Source organism: Lissotriton helveticus, chromosome 1_2 (assembly GCF_964261635.1).
Source record: "Lissotriton helveticus chromosome 1_2, aLisHel1.1, whole genome shotgun sequence".
In the NCBI taxonomy this organism is placed as follows: domain Eukaryota; kingdom Metazoa; phylum Chordata; class Amphibia; order Caudata; family Salamandridae; genus Lissotriton; species Lissotriton helveticus.
In genome coordinates, this window is record NC_136058.1 from 440,376,865 (window position 1) to 440,399,645 (window position 22,781).

Here is a 22,781-nt window from a genome sequence, read left to right on the forward strand (position 1 = left end):
CTCTTCTTGATCCCACGCCACAACTGGTGTCAGAAGTGGGATATCCCCCTTCCATCCCGCAACAGAAGATGGACCAAATCATACAACACCTTATAAAGGGACAAGAAAAGTTAGAATGGGCGGTAGAAAGACAAATGACGTCGGCTCAAGCAGACAGGGAAGTTTTCAAGAACACCATTACGGCCCACATCAAAGGCTTAAATAAGGCGAACCAACAACCCAGTGCTTTACCCGGTGGGGAACGAAGAGCCACCCGACGCATCCCTCGAGAGTATCATTACAAAAATACAATGCAGGGGAGGATCCAGATGCCTTTCTGACTAACTTTGAAAGAGCAGCCCGGGCCTGTGGTTGGGCAGAAGAAAATGGCCCTTCTTTCTGGCCCTATTGTTAACCGGGGAAGCTCAGGCTGCATACCAGGTGGCCAATGCCACAGGGAATACGCCACATCAAGAGATCAAAGAAATAATCCTGGACCACTTAGGATTAGATTCAGAGGCCTATCGTGTACGGTTCATGAAAGAAAAAGGAATTCCTGGTGAAAACCCCAAGACTCTATATCTCTGGTTAAAAATGGCAGCCGATAAGTGGCTGAAACCCGAGAGCCGGTCCAAAGAAGAGATAATGACTAGTATATACTTGGAACAGTTTCTGGAAGCGTTACCATACGGAAGCCAACGTTGGCTTAAGCAACATTCTGGCCTTACTGCCCAACAAGCCGTAGAGATGGCCACCAATTGTTCCAGAGCGCAGCCTAGGTCTCTCGCTTGGGACCAAGAAAAAACTACAAAGATGTTCGCAGTACCAAAACCCGAGAGGAATTTCAAAGTCAGCCCAGAGCAGCCAAAAGTGAAACCCATAAGAAAGGAACCAGTTTTCAAAGGCCCCCAGTGCTTCGAGTGCGGCAAATGGGGCCATATCGCTAGACTGTGTCCCAGAAGAAAGGCCCCTGAAGAACCAATGGAGGTGGGGTACATACCTAAGGCCGTGATGTACACCGCTGAGATGGGACCATCTATGTAAGGGTAACGGTCAATCAACGACAAATAAGGGCGCTGTTGGATTCAGGATGCAGGCAGTCCGTGATCCAAAAGAAACTAGTGCTACCCCAACAGCTCACTGCAAAAGGACATTCCTATGCCCTGGTCCTAGTGGACTACACAACTAGGTTTCCGGAGGCTTTTCCCTTAAGAATCCCCAATGCTAAGAACATAGCCGAGAAATTGATAGAATTATTCTCGAGGGTGGGATTTCCAAAAGAAATCTTAACAGACCAGGGGACCCGTTCGTCTCCAGACTGATGAAGGAAGTCTGTAAATTGCTAGATTTGTCTCACATAAAAACCTCAGCCTACCACCCCCAAACAGATGGGTTGGTAGAAAGGTACAACAGGACCTTGAAAACAACCCTAAAAAAAATGCTCTCCATTGAACACAAAGACTGGGACCAAGTCCTACCGTTAGCACTATATGTACTGAGGGCCCAGGTACAAAGTAGTTTAGGTTGCTCAGCCTTTGAACTGCTGTAGGGCTGACAACCTCGGTCCCCCTTCGAAATAACGAAGGACACTTGGGAACAAGAGAAATACCACGAACAGAAAACCTTACTAGAGTATACTCAACAGCTGTAGTCCTAGCTCAGCAAACTGAGAGATTTGGCATACTCTTCCTTAGAAAATAGCCAGAACAGGCAAAAGAAATATTATGACAAAGGCAAGAAATGGAGAACCCTAGAAAAGGGAGACTGGGTTTTAGTGTTGTTACCCTCCTCCACTAATACATTCAGGAGTGAATGGCTGGGTCCCTATCCCATAGTAGACACCATAGGGAGAACCACTTACAGGGTCCAGATCTCCCCTTCGAGCGGGCAGACCTTTCACATCAATCTATTAAAAAAAATGGATCGGTCCGATACTCAAGGTAGCTCAATTCGGAATCCCTACTGGGTCAGAGCAGAGCACCTTAGAACAACTGCCTGTTAATGAAGAACTTAAATACGCCTAGAAAACTGAGCTCCAAAACACCTTACATCCCTTCTCTCCAATGTTTTCGGACCTGCCAGGATGAACACTTTTGATAGAGCACAAAATAGAAACAGAACCAGAGAAATGTGTTAAAGAAAAACCCTACAGGGTGCCGGCAGCATGACGACAGGATATAAAAAGGGAAGTACAGGACATGCTCAAGTTGGGGGTTATCCGTCCATCTAGAAGTAACTGGTCGTCCCCTATTGTAATGATTCCTAAACCGGACGGGACGACCCGGTTCTGTATGGACATTAGAGCTTTAAATAACATCTCCTCCTTTGATGCCTATCCCATTCCCCGGGTGGATGATTTAATAGAAAGGATAGGCGAAGCCAAGTTTATTACCATGCTAGACTTCACTAAGGGGTACTGGCAGGTACCCCTTAGGGAAAAAAATAAACGAAAGACTGCCTTTGCAACAGAGGAGGGCCTATATGAGTTCAACGTCTTGCCCGTTGGGCTGCATGGGGCGCCTGCGACCTTCCAGAGGTTGATGAATACCATCCTACACCCCTTTTCCTCCTTCTGTTCCGTCTATCTTGACGACATTGTAATTTTCAGCAATACCTGGTCAGACCACTTAACACACTTAACAGCTATTCTGGAAGCCCTACACAAGGCAGGGTTACACATTAACTCAAAAAAATCTAGAGCGGCATACTCCAAGGTTAAATACCTGGGGTATATGTTGGGGGAAGGTGTTATAGCCCCTCAAGAGGAAAAAGTAAAAGCCATCATGAATACTCCCTTCCCCAAAACAAAGAGAGAGATACGAGCCTTTCTAGGCCTTATAGGCTATTACAGGAGATTTATAGAGAACTTTGCGGTGACAGCAGCTCCGCTCACAGACCTTTTAAGAAAGGATATTAAACCCTCCTCCATTCTAAATACTTCGGAGGAGGCTAAACAAGCCTTTAAGACCCTTACAGTGGCCATCACTACTAGCCCAATTTTGATACCTTCCAACTTCAGTAAACCTTTCTCTTTAGCCACGGATGCTTCAGACATGGGCTTAGGAGCTGTATTGTCCCAAATAGGAGAGGACGGATTAGAACATCCGATCCTCTACATTAGCTGGAAACTACATCCCAGGGAGTGCAAATATCCCACGATCGAAAGAGAATGCCTGGCGATAAGGTGGGCGATGGAGAAATTAAAGTACTACCTAGAAGGCAAGTCTTTTGTACTTTATACAGATCACGCCCCGCTACAATGGATGAATAGGACCAAAGCCCATAACCCTAGAGTACTCAGGTGGTTCCTTTTTCTACAACCTTTTTCTTTTTCAATACAACATCAAAAGGGCACTGAGAATGGAAACGCTGATTTCCTATCCAGACAATTCATTCTTCCCAATCGGCAGAAACCAGGGGGGGAGGAACGTAACACTGGGCAGGGGACGGGAGATAAAGAACCGGATAATGTTGAGTGGTGGCGTAGTGAACTGACGTCCTCCCCCTCTCTGCCTCATTATCAGCATAACTGGAACAGGGGAGAAGCCTGTTCCTGGGAACTAGCCGACGAATTGGATGACGGCCCCTTTAACTGGAAGACACACGAGTACGCAGCTCCGGCCCCTGACGACGACGCGGGATTCCTAGTGGGTAAAAATACGGAAGAAGATGTCCTGGCGTGTGACGTCACCAACCGAGGATCGAGAGTGGGAGAGCGGCCCGGAGGAGCAGAGAACGGAGCTTTTGGAGGCGAACCCGAGGACTACAGGAGTAAGCCAGGAGGCCACCGAATCTGTGGAAGATGGGGTTCTTGTAACCCGTAGCCGCGTGTGTGCCACAATATATGCCCAACCTTTCTTTGTCCTCGTCGTGTAAATATACCCCTTCTCACCAGTAATCACGCCTCTGCACCCTCGCACGTTTAATAAAGCGTTTAGCACCTTAGCACGGGTGTCCCCTGCACTTGCCCGGTTCCCTGTGGGAGAGTCCAGATAGAGTACATATCCTGACGACCTGTACCTTTTTCTTTTCCCTGGCGGAGTCCAACGAGGAGTTAGGAAGAACGGAAAATCCCCTGAAGTCTGCTTCTTAACCATCTGGAAACAAGACCATAACCAGACGCCAAAACGGACCCCAGAGCTTTTCAGAGCGACACCTTGACAACCTGATATAAAAAGACGTTTTCCAAAATAAAACCTTACCTACCCCGAACTGGTCTTAGGTCTCTTCTTGATCCCACGCCACAGTCACACACTACAACATCTTTCCCTTTAGACCGAAGATAACAGCCTACAATAAAAAACTAGCCTAAAAGCAACAAACCTAGAAAATGCATTTCCAAAAGCTGCAAAAGAGAAACTGTTAATACAAATGAACAATATTAAACTTTGTTGGTACCTTAGTAATGTGCTTACTTCTGGGCTTCACTCCATCTGCAGCAATAACGCTCTGAAAGGAGAAATTACTGCTGGGAGTCTCAGAGTCTTCAGTATTACTGGTCTCAGTCACGAAGACTGTGGTGTCGGAAGATAAATTTCTCTTATTTGGCTTCATAGCCATCGCTATTAGCAGACAGGCCACTGTCAGCAGCATCATAACTTCAGGCGGACCAGCAAAGCGGATCTCACCACTCACATTGGGTGAACAGACTCGCCTCTGCTACATACATCCACTCTGTTCTTAAATTTGCTTGGGTCTGTCAAAATGCAAAGAGCTGCAATATATTCGCCACACTTTCCTGACTACCTTGTTTTAAAAAGTTGTGACATTCAAGCGTGATTCTTGGTTCATCTCCAAGCTGAATTTTTTTAGAGATTCTATTGCCACACAATACTATTCCCATTTTCCAGTTTGTCCACAGGGTGCTTCAAGCCTGGTAGGTTGTCTCCTGCCTGTTTTGCAGATAATTTCAGATAGTTTCTGTAAGAAACTGAATTATTATTTACGGTAGATGAGGAACAATCACAACCGTTGTCAGAATGAACTTTCAAAGCCATTCAATTAACCTAGGATCAACCCCCTGGTACCTAAGCATGGAACAGGCAGGCTTAACTTAAGGTAATATGTCAAATATTTATGCAGAAACCAAAAAAGTAAAAGTCAAAATGCAAAACAATAATAAACCCAAACGAAAATAGAAAAAAAAAAGTAAAATGTATTGAACAAAATGACACTAAAATGACAAAATCCAATAAGGGGAATGAGATATGAACTGTAACGCTGTAAGAATCACAAGGTGCCGATGGATGAGGGGCATGGATTAGTCTCCCTGGAGCTGACTGCCAAGTCTGAGTGAACTTGTAGTCCCTGTTCAGCAGGAAGCCACTATACCGGAGAAAGGGCTTTAAGTGGAATGAAAAACCTTGTGATGGCCCCCAGAGGGACGTGGTCGATGTAATGAAGGGCGTGGCTTAAAAACCCAGACTGAAAATCCATGCTCGGCATAGTGTGTCGCCCCAAGGGTATTTTGCTGCTTCGCCATTCCATCCATATATAACAAGTAACATTACATCTACTACAAGCCAGGACTATTGGCTTTGTCAATGGTTGTTAGTTGCATAAGATAAATATGCAACAGCGATGGCTTCAAAGCTTGAGGGGGGCTGCTAAGGGTGAGAGGGGGCTGCGAGAGGTGAGAGAACTGTAGCTGGTGTGAGAGCAGCGCTGCAAGGGTGTAATGGGTGCTGCAAGGGTGTGATGGGTGCTGCGAGGGTGTGATGGGTGCTGCGAGGGTGTGATGGGTGCTGCGAGGGTGTGATGGGTGCTGCGAGGGTGTGATGGGTGCTGCGAGGGTGTGATGGGCGCTGCGAGGGTGTGATGGGCGCTGCGAGGGTGTGATGGGCGCTGCAAGGGTGTGATGGGCGCTGCAAGGGTGTGATGGGTGCTGCGAGGGTGTGATGGGCGCTGCGGGTGTGATGGGTGCTGCGAGGATGTGAGAGGCGCTGTGGGGTGGTGAGAGGACGCTGCGAGGGGTGCTGCTGGGGATGAGAGTGGCGCTACTAAGGGTGAGAGGGGCTCTGCTAGAGGTGAGAAAGAACTCCAGGTGGTGTGAAAGTTGCACTGCTTGAGCGAGAGAGGGCCTGGTGGGGGTAACAGATGTGCTGAAGAGGGAGCGAAAGGGCACTGTAGTAGACAAACAGTAATTCAGGCGTTAGAAGGGTAACACAGGGTTCGGGGACGAGGGCTGCAGAGTGCAAGGGATGCCCTGCAAGGGGGGAGAGGGGACATTGCTGGTGGGAGAAGGACACTGACGTGTACCTGGGAGCTGTGCACGAGAGGGGATCGCTGCAGACTACCACATTGAGGAGTGCCATGGCAGTGGCTAATAACAACAAAAGGATGGAGCAGTTAGTGTGGTAAGTGTGTAAACGGGCGCCCTCTGGTGTGAGATTGGATGCCCCACAGAGGGAGGCCGATCAGCGCGTCACTGGTTGAAGGTGTAACTCGGGGAGTGATCAGAAGTGCGCATCTGGTAGTGAGCCGTCACAGTGAGATCTTGAAAGGAGTGAGTTTGTATGGGAGGGGAAGTCCCTGTCTACCGGGACTGTGTGTGCACGCGTGTGGTTGAGGTGTGAATAGGGTGCACACTGCAAGAAGTCACTGTGGGGAGAGTGGATGTGCGCACGGGTGATAGTGAGTGTATGGAATCACCGAGTGAAGGTTGCATCCGTGCAGGTGGTGAGGAAGCAAGGAGAGGGTGAACCAGTGTGTGTAATGACTGTCTGCTGGAGGGCTGTGTGCAGTGATGAAGGGCTGCCCGTTGAAGGTGTGTGCAGCGTGATTGTGAGGGGACTGTGAGTGCAGGTAGTGTCTGAGAACAACTGTCTGCCAGCAGTGTGTGATACGTCACCGATGCCCTGAAAACGTGCTGGCGGTATATATATCGCTGTGACATCCCTCATGGAAAGTACGTGCAAGGCGCGTGTCTTCAGAGAAATGTGTGCACCGGGAACCATTGTGCAGACGTTATATCAGAGGGAGTGTGTCAGTGAGATTGTGCATACAGAGGCTTCTTGCAGAAAGTCACTACAACAAAATGTGTGCAGGAGGAGTGCGTGTATGGGGGTCACCAGCTAGGAAGTCACCACAGCCGATTAGGAAGCCACTGCAAGAAAAGTGTGTGTAAAGGGGGTCACCAGCTAGGTAGCCACTAGCTACTGTAGGGAGAGTGCGTGCAGGGTGAGTGCGTGCCTGGTGAATACTAGCTAGGAAGTCACCACAAGGAAAGTGTGTGCAAAGTAAGTGCGTGCATGGGGGGTCACTGGCTAGGAAGTTATTGCAACAAAAGTGTGTGCAGGGTGAAGGTATGCATGGGGGTCACCAGCTAGGAAGTCGCTTTAAGGAAAGTGTTTGCAGGGTGAGTGCATGCATGCGGGTCACCAGCTACGAAGTCACCGCAAGGAAAGTGTGTGCAAGGTAAGTGCGTGCATGGGGGGTCACTGGCTAGGAAGTTATTGCAACAAAAGTGTGTGCAGGGTGAAGGCATGCATGGGGGTCACCAGCTAGGAAGTTGCTTTAAGGAAAGTGTTTGCAGGGTGAGTGCATGCATGCGGGTCACCAGCTAGGAAGTCGCTTTAAGGAAAGTGTGTGCAGGATGAGTGCATGCATGGGGGGGTTACTGGGTTGAAAGTTATGTGGCGTACCCTGTCATCCACTCGAAAGGGTGCTCTGTTCTGTATTATTACATGTGTGGTATACGAGGCTCCGAGTAGGATTGCATGCCATGAGTCAGCAGGGGGCAGTTATTTCGCAGCTGTTTACTCCTGCCGCTCATGAGTATTCTAAAGTATGGGTAATCCACACGCACAGGGGTGTAATCACTCAGAAAAACACAGCAGGCCGCACACGATGAATACCACTTTAATTTGACATGTCCCATAGATAGCTCTGTGATCAAGAACAGAGAATGGTGCGTGTGTACGTGCTTACATGCGTGTGTGGGGATTGCCCTAGAGTAAAATGTCAATGTTTGTGTTCCCTCACAGATTTTCTGTAATTTTCGCCAATACTGCGCTTAAAGACCCTAGTCTGCGAAGATATCTGCTTGTGGGTTATTATGTTAACATTTTAAATGCTGCACCTTTTAATTTGTTCCGATATGAAAAGATCATTAACCCGCACAGGGTTTGATAATCGGAAGGAAAGCATTTTTAAAGGGAACTTGCGAGAAAGCAGCTCTTTTTCGAGGAAATATTGTTTGTTTGTGGCGGATTGCTGTGTTCAAGTTGTACATTGGGGAAAAACCTGACCTATGAAAAGGCCAATATTCGTGATGTCCATAAAACTTATATTTGGTAGTAAACATCTGGCACACTCCGAGATGCAAGTAACGCTGAACGGCCTGTCCCACACAAAATACTGGCTGCGCACAGGGTTTGCACTGCGTGGGACGGGATCGTCCACGCGTAAAATCAATATAAAGCAAGGATTTTGACTTCAGCGTGTATTTATAGCTCCCGGGAATTCTGTGCTACATGTCCACCACCACCATGTCCACCACATCCATCACCACCACCACATCCACCACAATCACATCCACCACCATCATGTCCACCACCACCATGTCCACCACCATCACCACGTCCACCACCACCACCATGTCCACATCCACCACTACCATGTCCACCACCACCACATCCACCACTACCATGTCCACCACCACCACATCCACTACCACCACCACATCCAACACCACCACCACATCCACCACCACCACATCCACCACATCCCCCACCACCATGTCCACCACCACCACGACCACGTCCATCATACCACATCCACCACCACTACGTCCACCACCACCATGTCCACCACCACCACGTCTACCACCACACCCACCTCCACCACCATGTCCACCACCACCACATCCACTACAACCATGTCCACCACATACACCACCACGTTTAAAAAGGGGGATAAATCTCTGCCAGGCAACTACGGGCTTATCAGCTGAGAGACTCACTCCAAAAGATAATTCTGCATCTAGTTTTGAACAAACTGAAGGATTGGGTGGGAGAGACAGATAGCTTATCTCCTCCACAGTCAGGCTTTAGGGCGTGTACTAGTACCATTGATCAGGTATTTCGTTTTATTATGCTCTACTGGAAGACTGTGGTCTTGAACAAGGGTAGCCTTTATGCTGCCTTTGACGATCTTAAATCGGCTGCAAGCTGAGGTGCAACGGAGGGCAAGAACAAGAAGGTTGGGCTTGTATGTGTCCCAGAGTAATTACCAGTGGCAGAGACGAACTCAAACGTTCCACCCATCATTTCCCGTATTCATAAATATGCCAGGTGTGCCCAGATGTGGGTCCCGTGCTCGCTGCAATGCTGGAATCAAGCCGCACCCTACAGTCAGGACCCAGATGTGGGTCCTGTGATCGCTGCCCAACTGGAATAAAGCCGCACCCTACAGTCAGGACCCAGATGTGGGTTCAGTGCTCGCTGCACCGCTGGAATCAAGCCGCACCATACAGTCAAGGCCCAGATAGGCTGAAACCGGTCTTGGGTTGGTTGAGTTCCGGTTCAGAAAAGATCTGCATTGGCTCTTCAGCTTGCACTGCTTCTATTGGAAGGAGTCTAAAGCTGATTTGCATATGGTGCTTCCTGTTTGAGGTGCATTGTGGGCCAACAACCAATTGATCTCCCTCTTCTGCTTGGCCTGGGGAGGACCTGGACGTAAGCCGGAATCTAGTGAGGATGAGGATGTGATAAGTGCCTGGTATGGACCAGGACATGAGCCAGGGGCTTGTGAGGCTTAGGATGTGAGCCAGAGGCCTTGTGAGGACCAGGACGTGAGCCGGAGCCTGGTGGACCAAGACATGAGCTGGGGCCTTGCGAGGACCAGGACGTGAACCAGGGCCTTGTGAGGAGCAGGACTTGAGCCGGGCCTGGTGGACCAGGTCGTGAGCCGGCCCTGGTGGACCAGGACATGACCTGGGGCCTGGTGGACCAGGGCCTTGTGAGGACCAGGATGTGAACCGTGGCCTGGTGAGGACCTTTTATGTTCCACATAGGTACCCATATATAGGTCTGGGTAATATCATATACTTTCACCTTTTAGGATTGAACCTTTACCTAGTTCAAGTCCTGGGTGCAGCAGGAGGGTTTTTCCCTGAACAATAGCCTCCTATAACTTCATCAATGGACTCATACAGTATGAATGAATATTCATGAGGGTTCTTGGAAACCAGGTAGTAGCTACACCACCTGCATATTATCTATGTACAAGGTTCATCCCCTGCGTCATGCTCAAATCCAAAAATGGCAAATACAAGGGACAAGGGACAAAGAAACACTAGATAATTTTTGTATAAATACAGCACATCTTACTGAGTTAAGAGAGAGGAGATCAGGACTTCCATGCCGACACACTGCCGCGAGACGCTGAGGTTCCTGCATTCAGACACTCCAGCTCGCACTGGTCTGAACATCCCTTGCGTGTTGTCCAGTTCGAGACCAGAACGGGGGTCCCACAGTCTCTCAATTCAGGTAATGGGGTTTGACTTATCGAGTGAGGATTCTTGGCTTAACACCTACAAACATGCTTGGTACACGTAGGTACATCTAGCTAGGATTACATCGTAGGAGTACGCATTTTACTGTAATGTAATGTATTTTATATGCTGGTATGCATTCATTATTTTAGCAGAATGGTAGAAATCTATCATGCTTTTACGTTTCTAGTGCTTCTAGTTATGTATATCCTGTGCTGTCTATTGATTGTCTCAGCACATCTATTTTACACTAGAATAACGACTGTTCATAAAATACATATTGAAAAATCCCGACCGTTTATTCTGTGTATCTATCTGAGAGGATCAGAGTTGTCATGTTTGATAGTTGCCAGAAACTCTTCCCTTCTTGGTAAGAGGAGTTTCCAGTGGCACTGTGAGCTAGCTGGTATACACGCCAACATACCAGATAGAGGTGTCCAGAATCAGTCTGACACCAATCCTATAGTTTATGTTGTCTAAACGCACAGAACCCAGATGGCAAGCCAGGATATGCCTCTATGCCTACACCCCTGGACAGACCTCCCCTCCTCTGCACCACTGGACAGGCGTCACCTCCTCTCCTCCCCCTGGAAAAGCCTCGCCTCCTCTGCACCCCTGGACCGGCCTCAGCCCCTCTGCACCACTGGACAGGCCTCACCTCCTTTGCACCCCTGGACAGGCCTCTCCTCTGCACCCCTGGACAGGCCTCTCCTTATCTGCACCCCTGGACAGGCCTCACCTCCTCTGCACCCCTGGACAGACCTCTCCTCCTCTGCACCCCTGGACAAGCCTCACCTCCTCTGCACCCCTCGACAGGCCTCACCTCCTCTCCTCCCCCTGGACAAGCCTCACCTCCTCTGCACCCCTGGACAGGCCTCTCCTCCTCTGCACCCCTGGACAGGCCTTTCCTCCTCTGCACCCCTGGGCAGGCCTCACCTCCTCTGAACCCCTGGACAGGCCTCACCTCCTCTGCACCCCTGGACAGGCCTCACCTCCTTTCCTCCCCCTGGACAAGCCTCGCCTCCTCTGCACCCCTGGACAGGCCTCTCATCCTCTGCCCCCTGGACAGGCCTCACCTCCTCTGAACCTTGGACAGATCTCACCTCCTCTGCACCCTTGGACAGGCCTCTCGGTGAAGGATTCTCATTAAGGAAAGAGGAGCCCAGAGTTCATTCCACCCCATACAGCGCCTCTGACACCACTCTGAGCCTCAGGGCGCTATGCACAGGCCCCAGAGAGACACTACTTCCACGGACAGGCCTCTCCTCCTCTGACCTCTGGACAGGCCTCTCCTTCTCTGCACCCCTGGACAGTTTTCTGGACAGGCCTCACCTCCTCTGCACCCCTGGACAGGCCTCTCTTCCTCTGTACTCCTGGACAGCCCGCCCCATCTCTGCACCTTTGAACAGGCCTCTCCTCCTCTGCACCCCTGGATAGGCCTCTCCTCCACTGACCCCTGGACAGGCCTATCCTCCTCTGCAGCCCTGGACAGGCTTCGCCTCCTTTGCACCCCTGGACAGGCCTCACCTCCTCTGCACCCCTGGACAGGCCTCTCCTCCTCTGCACCCCTGGACAGGCCTCACCTCCTTTGCACCCCTGGACAGGCCTCACCTCCTTTGCACCCCTGGACAGGCCTCACCTCCTTTGCACCCCTGGACAGGCCTCACCTCCTCTGCACCCCTGGACAGGCCTCAGCTCCTCTGTACCCCTGGACAGGTCTCTCCTCCTCTGCACCCCTGGACAGGTTTTCTCCTCCTCTGAACCCTTGGACAGGCCTCTCTTCCTCTGCACACCTGGACAGGCCTCACCTCCTCTGCACCCCTGGACAGGCCTCTCTTCCTCTGTACTCCTGGACAGCCCGCCCCATCTCTGCACCTTTGAACAGGCCTCTCCTCCTCTGCACCCCTGGATAGGCCTCTCCTCCACTGACCCCTGGACAGGCCTATCCTCCTCTGCAGCCATGGACAGGCCTCTCCTCCTCTGCACCCCTGGACAGGCCTCTCCTCCTCTGCTCCCCTGGACAGGCCTCACCTCCTCTGCACCCCTGGACAGGCCTCTCCTCATCTGCACCCCTGGACAGGCCTCTCCTCCTCTGCACCCTGGACAGGCCTCACCTCCTCTGCACCCCTGGACAGGCCTCTCCTCCTCTGCACCCCTGGACAGGCCTCTCCTCCTCTGCACCCCTGGACAGGCCTCACCTCCTCTGCACCCCTGGACAGGCCTCTCCTCCTCTGCACCCCTGGACAGGCCCCGCCTCCTCTGCACCCCTGGACAGGCCTCTCCTCCTCTGCACCCCTGGACAGGCCTCACCTCCTCCGCACCCCTGAACAGGCCTCTCCTCCTCTGCACCCCTGAACAGGCCTCTCCTCCTCCGCACCCCTGAACAGGCCTCTCTTCCTCTGCCCCTCCTCTGGACAGGCCTCACATCCTCTGCACCCCTGGACAGGCCTCTCCTCCTCTGCACCCCTGGACAGGCCTCACCTCCTCTGCCCCTGGACAGGCCTCACCTCCTCTGCACCCCTGGACAGGCCTCACCTCCTCTGTACCCCTGGACAGGCCTCACATCCTCTGCACCCCACTCAGGCTCAGCAGGAGGAAGAGCTGAGCTCTCCTGACATCACCATGAATGCCAGGGAGGGGGGAATCTGATCCATGGATTAATTGCAGCCAAGTGAGTTAGCAGCTCTCCTACCTGAGCAGAAACCTGTCCAGGCTCTCTCCTCCTCCTGGGGCTGGGAGGGGGGGGCAGATCTGGGGTCTGAGGGGGGGGGACAGGGGCAGGTCTGGGGTCTGTGAGGGTCTGAAGACGGAGGTAACTGCTCACCAGACAGGGCTCCTTCCTCCTCTGCTGCAGGCTGAACACACAAAGAGAGGCCAGAAGTAATGTCAGCATCCGCTGCTGGTGCTGTCTCTGCCGCTGCTGACCCGGAAGAGGAAACCCTTCTCTCTTTCATGCAATGTGCAGCTCAGTGGATTTCATCAGCAGGCGAGGAGCACCCTCTGGTGGCCGCTGACGGAACTGCCACCTCCAGGCTCCAGCAGTGAATGCATTTCACGCAAACAAGCATTTATACCTGTAAAGACCTGGGATTTCAGATGTCACAGACGTGAATGTTTTTAAGGGTCAGACAGTTCAAGTACAGGGTCTCACACTTGGTTGCTGCTGCTGTAAAAAAGTATTTATAGCTTCTCTTCAGATTGCATCTTCCAAACACTGACGTAAAGGACTAAAGAGTATTTACAGAAAGGCGACAACTGGAAGAGACAGTCTGTATTTCAAAGAATTTATCTGTATTTCAAAGAATATATCAGAATATCAGTCAGATTTCCAATTAAACTGGGCAGCTTATTTATTCTTTTAAATAATTTATTTGCAGTTTTTCAAATCCCCAACGTACTAGATAGCAAAGTAAACAGAGGTAAATACCATGTTTATTTATTTATTTATAACATTTGTAGAGCTCGCTGTTACCAAACGGTGTCCTGGCGCTATAGTGATAGCTCCCATGGCCTCAGACCTCCTGACTAATATTTATTTATTTATAACATTTGTAGAGCGCGCTGTTAAAGTTGGAGCATGGAATTTTAAACACCAGATCAGTGACAATGCGGCATAGATCATGTGTCAAAGCGACAATTGAAGGAACATCTTATTTCTAATTTAAATGTCTGTGGTTTATTCCTTATATTTAATACGGTTTTATATCCTCAAACAAGACTGAATTGTAGGTTCTAATTAGGTTTTGAGTTTCTGGTTTAAGAGCACAACTGTCTCCTAAAATATTAAGATACCAGTCTCTTCCAGGCTTTGTTTTTTTTGTTTACAGTAGCCACCATCCTCTCTCAACAAAGATTCACTGACAAAAAATAAAGCAATATATCTTTGAAACAATTAATTCCTAAGATAGGGCAACCAAGTATGAACCAGACATTTCTCACACAGGTTACATTGTATCATAAAAATGAGTGGGTATTACTGGCCTAAAGAACAGGGCAGGGACATTTCACGACTCTAAAATATTCTACTCCTTCACATAGGCCCCTATATCACAGTACACTCGTCATCAATACACCGCTGATTTGAGAGTGTGTCAACTCTTTGTAGCATTGTCATGCAAGCAACCTTGAGTACCTCGACATTAATTTGGACGTGCATATATCAGAGCCTTCAAGCGTCACTTATCACGAGTGACACTAACACGTTTGGAGATCGGTCTGAAGTCTCACTCAGAGCTGGCCCATTCTTCCAAACTATGGGGATTAACTAGAACTTCGCACAGGACTATTCGGCACAGAGCAGACCCTCTGTCCCACATTTTGGTGCAAAACTTTTCTCATATTTCACCATGAGCACTGCACACAGTTCAGTAGAATGTTAAATTGAATGTTTATTTTAATGAGACTTGGTTGTTAATTTTATCACTCATGTCTATAAATTCAGTGATGTCTCTTCCTTTGGAATTGGCAAAGTCAAATGTTAAGTGACACCACTCCCTGTGTCTTTTTTAAATACTTCAAATCTCTATTGATTTTTCATATACAATGAGCATATTACAAGGATGGAAGTTTATCGATTCAGCAGAGTCCTGTGCAAACTAGAACTTGTGAGAAGACATTGAAACAGGATAAACAATAAATGAAATAAACCCTCTAGATAGAGGTGATGTGGCTCAGAAGATCCCGCAGATGATCAGGAAAGGAGGATGAGGGAGAACACGAGGGGAAGGAACATGGGAACAGGAAAAAATAATGTCCGAGTGCCACGCCCCATGGTCGCCCTCAAAAAGCTAACTCCCACTATGAAGGCCATAGCCAGCTAACTCTTACAGTGGTGGGTTAAATCCTGGAATACTGACATTTTGTGAAGCAAGGTCAGACGGGCCATCAATTGCGGTGCCACCCCTAGGTTGGTCATCAAGGTATCCCAAACGGAGCCCCAGTAGCACAAAGCACTGTACAGTCCGCAGGAAATGTAAAATGTCACAGGCGAGTGCACCACACCTTCAGCACCTCCAGCACTTGGAATCGTCTGCCGTTTGTGCTTTATAGATCCACTCCGGCGTCCAGTTCCATTGGTGTAGAAACTTGAAATAACTGAATTTCAACCTGACCTCCTGGAGGAACCTGCCATGGTCTTTCCAAAGGTCGTGTCCGTCCTGCTCAGACAGTCAGAGGCACAGCCTCTGCTCCCACAAACAGCATAAAGTGTGGGCATTCGTGCTCGAAAAAAGGCTGTCCATAGTGGTAACATACAATCCCACCATAGTGTCCTTGAATCCTTTCCACATCAGGATATAATGCAACATTGGGTCAGTCTCTAGATCGTAAGGGGAGCACCCAGCATGTGTCGCAGGCTCTGCATGAGCTGTCGGAACCGTCAGTGATGCGATTGTGGCAGCCCATAATCACGCATGAGAGTAGAAAAGGGAGCCAACTCACCGTCCCCTACTATATCGTCCACAGAGCGTATCCATCTGGTCCTCCACTGTGTAATGAGAGTTCAGATCATACTTGGCCCCAAGTAGCTCCTTGAGAAGAGCAGGTGTCAGCAATGCGTTATACGTCTGAGCCAGGTGAAGCGGGAGGTCAGTCAACCAACACTGTTATGCCTCAAGGTGGCACTTATAGGCAGCCAAATCATTTATCTAATTGCCTCTCAGAGGCCTTCCTGCCCTCCTACATCACCTGTGCAGAGGAGTTGGACCCCGCGGTCTCCTCCAAGTACGGGCTCAGATATTGGCACCACCTGTGCTTGTCTTCAGGAGCTTTATACCGTGCTGTATACATACGCCAATGGGCCTGAGAGGTTTGCAACAGTCGAAAATTATGGTTGAGTTGCAGAAGATCATGATCAGAGGTACTGTTTGGGAAGATCAAGGTGTAAACGTTTACAATGTACGCAGGAGGTGAAAGTATAGTCCGCGTCCCTCAGGTGCGCGAACCACCATGGATCTATCAAGGCATGATCATCAATAATGTCAGAGAGGATGATCTGGTCTCGGGCTGCCTGGTCGTATGGTTTCTGGACTTGTCAAGGTGCCATATTCCAGCACACCCCCCTCACATTACATATTATCAAATCCCTACTGAACTGTTCTCTTTTCATTGTTCTTACATATCAAAAATTTCTCTTTTATTACATTTGTTGCTGTATGTTTATATATACAGCAACTATCAATCCTTGCTCCGCAGTTCACAATATTCTCCAATATATTAATCACATTTATCTATTATAGTAACATTCCTCAACTTGATAAAACCCCACGAATCTGCCTAGTACATACATTTGCCTATATGAGCCCAAATATTGAGCAGTTTTACTGTTGTCTCATCATCAATAGAATACATCCAAACAGCATTAGGTAAGAGAAATGTTTTGATATGTAAGAACAATGAAAAGAGAAAAGTTCACTAGGGATTTGATAATATGTAATGTAATAATATGAATGAACATAGCTTGAACAATGGTATATAGTTAGTACATAATAGCACAGTCTGAATAATTCTAATGAGTCGATGTATAATTTTAATTTTGTTTTTTTTCTGTTTTATTTTCTGTGTAGATAAAATTGTCCAATCAATTTATGGTTATGAAAGAGACTGAAAATCTAGTCTTGATAAAGGTGGTACACATTGAGTTATACACCGAAACGCGTCGACGCATCTGTTAAAAGTCAAAATCAAGGAACAATGTACCAGAACTGATCCACTGGATTCTGGTGTTACTTGTCTTGATTCCTATGAATTGACATATCGATGATTGTATTTGACATCACAAACTTGGAGTCTCTTTCTTGGTTTTAATTGTGTATTGTATGCTAATGTTTATGAAATAACATTCTTGTTAGATTGTTTTTAATGTTTTTAACTTATTTTGGACACCAATAAATATACAGACTGGGATATTGAATTGTTCAGGTTTTGTTCATACCTATTATGGAGGGGGGATTTAGATTTAGGATTTCTGAACATATAGATGACATGAGTGACAACTAAAGGGTGAGGTATGAATGTGTGAAGCTGGTATGTATAATTAGTAGTCTGATTGATTGACCCAAGGGATATTTTACTTTGTGATCTAATTTTAGGCCTAGATTTTTAACACATTGTTTAGGAACAGGAGCTGCTCCCAATTGTGAGGGCCACCATTCATCAGACCAGCTAGCTGAGGCTTTCCCCATTAGCATGACCTCGGTTTTTCCAGGATTCAACCGGAGGCAGATCTGCCTCATCCAGCTAAAGATTACAAGCATTCTGCTGGAGAACCACCATTTCTCTGCTTCTATCTTTGGGCCAATAGTAAATATAACCTGAGTATCATCAGCATATGAAATTATCTCAAAACCTAGCTGTTCTACAATTTTTTCCAAAGGTGCCATATATATGTTAAATAATGTCGGGCTTAGGCAGGAGCCCTGGGGTACGCCCCTATGTAGACTAATTTTTTCTGACAGATATGGCCCTAGCATGATAGTTTGTGTTCTGTCTGACAAAGTTCTTCAATCACTTCAAGGCTGACCCTTGAATGCCACAGGAAGCTAGTCTCTCCGCGAGCACTAAATGTGAGATCGTATCAAAAGCCAAGGAGAGATTTAGAAGGATCAGTACTACCGATCCTCCAATGTCTATTTTCTGTCTGAGTGAGTCTGTTACAGCGAGCATGGCAGACTCTGTACTGAAGCCCGGTCGAAAACCGGATTGTGATGGATCCAGAATTTCGTTGGACTCCAGGTATAGACTTAGTTGCTTGTTAATTACACTTTCCAGCAGCTTGCCCAATAAGGGTTGCAAAGAAATAGGGCAGTAGTTGCTGAGTTCTCGGGATCCGCAGTTGGTTTCTTCAATATTGGACATACGAATGCTTCCTTCCATGTTATTGGAATGGTACCTGATTGTATTGAACAATTATTGATATTTAGAATTGCTGGCACGCAACGAGTGGCTAATAGGGCCATTGACTATGGAGGACAAAGATCTTGGGGTGAGCCAGATTTTGAGAAGGAGAGAGCATTGGAAACTTCCTCAAGCGTGGTTAACTCAAAACAATCTAAGGTGCTAGCTGCCATTTTTTCTAATCCCTCTGTTCTAGTAGAGGCTTCAAGGTCTTGAGAGGTGATCGATGAAAAGTTAGCATAAATATTAATTATCTTTTCTTGAAAATAGATTGCTAACGAATTACAAAAATCTTGTGTTTCCATAGGCAAATGTCTACAGACATGAAGAGATACGAAGTCTTTTACTATATTATAAAGGGCCTTTGGGACGTTACTGGCACGTTCAATTTGGTTAATAATAAATAGACGTCTGGCTGATTTTAAATTCAGATGACAGCTAGACAAGGATTGCTTAAACCGTAGTTTGTTTTGTGGGTCTTTACTAACTCGCCAAAGTCTCTCCAATCTCTTGCATTTGGATTTTTCAATCTTTAGCTCCGAAGTGCACCAGGGGGCTGATGGTGGACATTGGGGAGAATCCAAAACTGTCACAAAGGCGGTATTAAATTCTTCCAACATCGTAGGATCATCCTTATCCTTTTTTGGTGAAAATCCTCATTAAAGGCTTCTACAGAAAGATTTCGCCACGGTCTTGCGCCAATTGATTTTTCCCTGCACTTAAGTCTGAGCTCTTAGGGCATGGCTGTTGGATACAGAACCTAATCATTGAATGATCGGTCCAAGTCAGAGAGTCTGGGAGGTTACAGGTTAGATGATCAATATTAGAAAAGATTAGGTCTAGCGAGTGGCCAGCTGGATGAGTTGGGCCTGTAACTCTTTGGGTGAGTTCAATCATGTAGAGAGGAGTTTATTAACCTCAGGGTTCGTATGATTTTCACCATGAAAATTAAAATCCCCCAACAAAAGAAATGTATTTGAGGAGAGCACATGTATAGCAATTAGATCTATCAGTTGGTCGGTGAAATTGGTCTTAGGAGAGCTCTTCCGGAGAACCTTCCCTGCTCCCGGGACCGACGTTACAGAGCCTAACAGCAACCTAGGTCTGCTGCCGATGCCAGACACAATTCTGCCCTCCTCCTGCTGGGCCATGGCCGAGCAGGGGAAGGTAGTACAATAGGTTTCCTGTCACAGGCAGGTGGCTCCCCACACTGCAACAGCACCACCGGTCTGCCCGTGTCTCCCAGCTCACTGCTGTTGCCTCGGACACGAGTTCAAGGCCCTCCTCCACCCGCAGGCTACCACCTGTGCCTCATCCCTGGTGGCCAGTGGTAGGTTGCTTTGTGTAATTGTATTGCTTGTTGTATTGTTTATTTTGTTTACTTCTTTCCCCGTTACCTCTTGCGCTACTTCTGTGCCCTGTGCCCTTCTGCCTTCTCGCCGTTCCTCCTGTGTTTTCCCCGCCGCTGCGTCACCTGCGGCCCTGCCCCCTGCTCGCTACACTTCACCTTAGTGTATTTTGTATTGCATTTTGTTGGATTGTTAGTTGTTTTCCTTTCCATTCCTCCTTTTCCTCTTGTGCCCTTTCTGTGCCCTTTTTGCCTTCTGTACCCTCGCCGTTCCCCGTTTTCTCGCCGCTGTGCCCCCTGCGGCCCCAACCCCCTGCTCGCCAATTCATGCGCCCCCACCTCCCAGATGCTCCTCCCTCCCATCTTCCCTTCTTATGGCGGCTGCTGCACGGTGAGGAGAACGACCCTTGACCCTTTCACAGGCAGGTGGCTCCCCACACCGCAAAAGCACCACCTGTCTGCCCGTGTCTCCCAGCTCGCTGCAGCTGCCTTGGACACGAGTTCGGGCCCTCCTCCACCTGCAGGCTACCACCTGCGCCCCATCCCTGGTGACCAGTGGTAGGTTGCTTTGTGTAATTGTATCGCTTGTTGTATTGTTTATTTTGTTTGTTTCATTCCCCCTGTTGCCTCTTGCGCTACTTCGGTGCCCAGTGCCCTTCTGCCTTCTTGCCGTTCCTCCCCAGTTTTCCCCGCCGCTGCGCCCCTGCTCACCCGCTCACTCATTCGTCTGCCCCCACCACCCAGCTGCTCCTCCATTCTACCTCCCCTTCTTATGGCATTCGCGCCTGGACCGCACCCAGAGCCAGAACACCTGGCCCCCGCGAACGCCACGACGCCCGTCTCCGCAACTACTTTAGCTCCCTCCACGCACTCAACCCTGGACGATCATGCACCTGCTGCCTGGCTTCCCCGAAACGCACCCAAGGACCCTTTTCCTGCCGGAACTGCAGCTTCACCATCATCCGGCCTGCCAACCCTCCTACCAGGAAAGAACCCAATTACCTTAGATGCATTCATCTCAACACTCGCAACACTAGAAAGCATGTTAAGACTCACTTACCAGCCGGGATGAGATAAAAACTGTGGATCAATGTTTTGTCCACGGGGCAAAGTAACATAATTAGGAAAATCAGTTACATTAGGATTGCTATATAAGATACAGTGCCAAAGTTCATAATGCCATCTTTGATGTAATCTTTCCTAGTTTTTCAGTGCAGGGCAGTAGAAAAACAAATTTGCAGGAAGTTGCGCTGAGTGTGGCACTTCTTTACGATCGCATAGGGATTCTATAAGGACAGTATCCACTTGTCCTAGCTCAAACTTACATTTTGTTACAATCAGTCAGGGAACTTAGAGTCAAAGAACTTAAAGTATAAGTAAAAGATTCATATATTCATTTGAAATTTAAATGCTCCACGTTCGATTTCTGAACAACGAATAGATTAGTGTGGCTTCTCTCCGCTCTTCTGGTTAATGAAACACAGCAGAGAAGACCTACAACATAAACGGGATGCAGCTGGCAGCCGCAGCGTGTGCATGCAGTGTTCAAAGGCCTCGTGTAAGATGGCCGATCAGTTGAGTGGCGGTTTAGCTGCCGTTTGCTGAATGGTAAAAGTGGGATGATACGAAGTATGCATCTAAGACTACCCAAGGTTACAGTCCTGTTTCTCTATTACAAACTTACTTCAAATGTTTTGTTTGATTTAAGTTATTGCTGTAACTGTTCAAAACAAAGAGATTGATCTTGAGAACACAATTTGTCACAAGGGTAGGCTGAGAATTAAGAAAAACAACAAATCTCCTGGTTTTATAGATGCCATCTTGTTTTTTAGTGGATGTCACTGTCTGTGATGGTGAGACCGGGACTGTTCTTATCATGGAAATGCCACTGAGTGCGAGCTGCCCAGACCTTGAATAGAGAGTTCTCAACCACAATATTTTGGCAAAGAGGTGAAGCCACAAATAAATAAGTGAGGCTTGTGGCTGCCTAAATCAGTGAACACCTGTCTGCACTGATAGCTACTTGCAAAGGGACCGTGTCCTTCTCTCCACAAGTATCCCTCCTAAAAGGCCTACGATCTCGACCACCATTTCCAGTCCCAGTAGTAGTGGCACAGAAGCAGGAGACAGAGCAGTGTCTATCACAAAGCAGCCTAGTCACATCGTAGGAGATACAACGGCACCTATTGCCCAGGACTGACCCTCAGCACCATCCAGCCAACCGGAGTGGGCGCGGGGCACCCAGAACACAGTATCTTTTCAGTCTCTGCAATCTCAAGGTTTCAAAGTGGGGGATTGTACAGTTCCAATGATAGGTGGGAAGGGCTGGAAGCCATGCCCCCGGGGGACTAGAATAACTATTATCCTAGCTTGGGCTCTATTCATCTCCTACCAGAGTCCACAACGCTTGTTGTGGTGTTAGCAAGAGTACCATGCCTCAACCCCGGGACCAAGGAAAACTTTTACCAGCTGAACAATAAGGTGGTGCACTGGCTCAATTAAAACATTGCACCTGGGCTTAGGGTGGAAAACCAAATTCTCATGGTGCGCCAGACACAGTGGGTTGGTAGCGCCAAGAAATCCTGGCTGGGGGACTGCATTATCATCAATTTGAACAATCCAGTCATGGTAAACCGAATATTAAGCACGGTTGCCCAGTCTAACTACAGGTGTCGGAACTCAACAATCTTGACACTCCCGCTGGGATACTTCTACAGACCCAATTATTACCAACTACGGTCCCAGCTCGAGCGGCTCCAAGAGGTGAGTCACAGGGGTCGTGCAGAGAGGATTATAGTGGTAAGCACAGCAAATAGGTTTACTCCTCTGAGCTCATAGGAAGATTGCGATTGATGATGTGTGTGTCCCTCGGACCCTGTGGCACCCGTATCCCAGGGAAATGTATCACCCTCGGAACAGGTATCGAGTGTGAATGGAGGGTGTAAATTTCTTGGAATATCGCAGGGCTAGAGAGTAAGATTGAGAACACCGAATGGTTGGCCCTTGTTAAGAGTTTTGATGTGATATGCCTCCAGGAAACTTGGGCTGGAGACAATAATTAGCACC